This window comes from Vulpes lagopus, chromosome 1 (assembly GCF_018345385.1).
Source record: "Vulpes lagopus strain Blue_001 chromosome 1, ASM1834538v1, whole genome shotgun sequence".
NCBI lineage: Eukaryota > Metazoa > Chordata > Mammalia > Carnivora > Canidae > Vulpes > Vulpes lagopus.
In genome coordinates this window covers 42321847-42325031 of record NC_054824.1, presented here as the reverse complement: position 1 = coordinate 42325031, position 3185 = coordinate 42321847, and the positions used below count along the sequence as shown (strand labels likewise).

Below are 3185 nucleotides of genomic sequence, written 5' to 3'. Positions count from 1 at the left end.
CATAATATGATGTAATGTTTGCAAAAATATAGATACTGCTTCACCTTTTCACCCTGCACTGACTAGCAAACTCAAATGGATGGAGTCATAGGTGGCAATAAAGCACAACATGGATGTTAGTCAGGATGAAATAATACTTGGATGGAAACTAAAATACTGAAAACCAAAATCCCTGACCATTTGCCTACTTCAGTCACAGATTTGCAAAAGATATATGCAGAAAAAGTGTACAAAAGTCTTCCTATTTTAAAAAATGAGACACGATACTTTAAATTTGTCAGCAATGCTGAGTAGCCACTGGTATAGTTGGAAGAAATGGGTTCAATGGTCTCAGGGTGCCCAGAATCTGGACTCCCTAGACTGACACATGGAAGAGAAGAAAAGTAATCTCAAGGTGAGACATCAAGGTGGAGGAAAGCAATGATATACACAGCAGAACCAGTCACATCTATACCTCAGATCTCCACTGGGATGAGGTTTCTTACTAAACAATAAAAGACAGCCTGAGATCGTGTCATATTGTAAAACTGGAAGCTACAGGTATATTACAAAGAGAGAGAAGAGAATGATAGATATCAATATTATCAGTGGCCCAATATTTACTATTCACTTGAACTGACATGTATTTCCAACAAAGGACGGAGGGGAAATCTTACTCTCTCTAGAAGCCAAAAATTTTCCTACTTTTTGTTCTTTATTTTTAACTCACTGGGCTTAGAAGTCATACTGTTTTCAGCCAGAAATGTTATATCTGTGAAGGAAGAAGGTCAACGGAGTAGAGTATCAGAATAATCTTACTCAAACTTTCCTGTTTTACTTTATTCTCATTGATCTAATATGCATATTCACTCAGAACAATAGCATATACATTTTAGCCACAGAGACCTCCGAAATGAAACATAAGAGGACAGTTAAGTTTACTTTAAGAACACACGTTTGTTACAGAATAAAATTTTAATCTCCTAGATTCCATCTTGATTTATGCCAATATATTTGTCTACCCAAGCTCACTCTATAAGGGTTACATAGTGGATACTATATAATAGCATGATGCCAATAAGGAGTGCTTCAAATTTGTCCCTACCTCATAAACTTTGACAATGGGAACCTCTTACATTTTCAACTGGATCTATTGATTCCACAGTGAAATTAATGTTCCACAATATATTTAAAAACATTTGACCCACTCACTTTTCTTATTCTGCTCAGTGCAAGCCAGAGAGGTTTTGCTCTGGCAATATTTGGAGTTTTCTTCTCTCAATTAGCAGCCCTATCATCTCCTTGAGAGCTTGTTCTCTCTGACTTTTCTACCACTGAATTACCTTAACTCCAATTTTCTCTTAGGGACAAAGAGAAACATAAGAATATAATACCAGCACTCTTGGAAAAAAAAAAAGAACAATGAAACAATTTTAAAAACCATACACCATAGTTGCTTAGAATCCTCACATCAATAATTTCTTAAAATATTATTTTTCAGCAAATTAATGTTTCTAGAATCCAAAACAATCCAATCTAGAGTCATAAAAGAGAATTTACACTGTATAAAGCCTTACTAATAATTTTAAAGATAGAGTAATCAGGAGGCCAGACAAGGTAGGGAGAGATCATTCCATGTGGCTCTATGGGTCCTTCCTTTCCACATTATACATAGACTACTAGGAGAGGTTTCTATAAAACCTCACAGGTTACCCCATACAGCAAGATTTTATGAAATATATATGTCCTATTTCTCAGAGACTTAGTATAATTTATGTGACATTCTCTATAAATTGTATTTGTTTTTCTTAAGCAATCCTAATCCAGGGGCATTAAGAGTACTGCAGGGATAATGACTAGTATCATTAATCTATTTCCCCAGATATTCAGTTATCATATTTACAAGGAAACTATACCAGGTCACCTGCTTTTTTTTTTCTTTTCCTCCAAAATGTCCCCTCATCCATTAATTATAGAAGGAATCAATCACATGGAGAAGGCTGGGCCTGGGCTTTGGGGGTGGGCAGGCCACCACATCTAGCTGGAGGCTGGGCCCTGACTCACTCCCCTCTCTGCTGCCCCCAGTCTATAGGCAGCAGCCTTAGCATCCAGCCATAATGGTGTGATCCTGAAGCCCCACTTCCGCAAGAACCAGCAGCTATGCATGGCCACATGGTTCAACCAGCCCACAAAGAAGATATGCAGATACAAGGCCTGGAAAGTCCAGACAAACCCCATTGCCCTGCACTCTTCCAACCAGGACCTATCTGGCCGATCATGAGGTGTCCCACTATTAGGTATCACACCAAAGTGTGAGCTGGCAGGGGATTCAGCTAGGAAGAGTGACAGGTGGCTGGCATCCACAAGAACGTGGTATGGACCACTGGGCTCTCAGTGGATCCAAGAAGATGAAAAAAGTCCACAAAGTCCCTGAAGGCCAATGTGCAATGGCTGAAGGAGTACCACTCCAAGCCCATCCACTTCCCTAGAAAGCCGACAGCCCCAGCAAAGGAGACACCTTTGCTGAAGAACTCAAACTGGCCACAATGCTGAGAGAGGCATGCACATGCCAACTGTCTATAAGAGGGAGGAAGCCAGAGTCATTGCAGAGGAGGAGAAGAACTTCAAGGCTTGGCCAGTCTTTGTACCCATATTAATGTCTGGCTCTTTGCATCTGGATAAAAAGGGCCAAGGAAGCTGCAGAACAGGATGTTAAAAGGGAAAAACAAAGGTCCATTGGCACCTTGTGATTAATAGAAAAAAAGAAGAAAGAAATTGATCACAGTCTGGCTGTTATAACTTTTTCCTGCCTAGTCTACCATATAACCCTAGTCAATATCTCCTTAAGATATTCAACAACATTTTGGGAAATAATTTATCTTAAATAATATGTTCACTAAATTCAAGAAGATCATCAGGCTCTGAACCATCCAGTGGGAATAAGAATTCTTTATTAAGTATGATATTTAATTGTACTCCTAGGTATTTACTCAAAGGATGCATAAATACTGATTTGAAGGGATACATGCACCCTGATGTTTATAGCAGCAGTATCAACCATAGCCATTTTTGGAAAGATCCCAAACATCCATTGGCTGATGAATGGATATAAAGATGTGTTATATATATATATATATAACTCAGCCATAAAAAAGAATGAAATCTTGCTATTTGCAATAGTGTGGGTGGAGCTAGAGTATATTATA

At 38.6% G+C, this 3185-nt stretch overlaps 1 pseudogene; it reads left to right on the top strand.

Annotated features, from left to right (window-relative positions):
- Positions 1 to 367: 367 nt before the first annotated feature.
- On the top strand, positions 368 to 2729 carry LOC121486624 (annotated as a pseudogene).
- Positions 2730 to 3185: the final 456 nt, after the last annotated feature.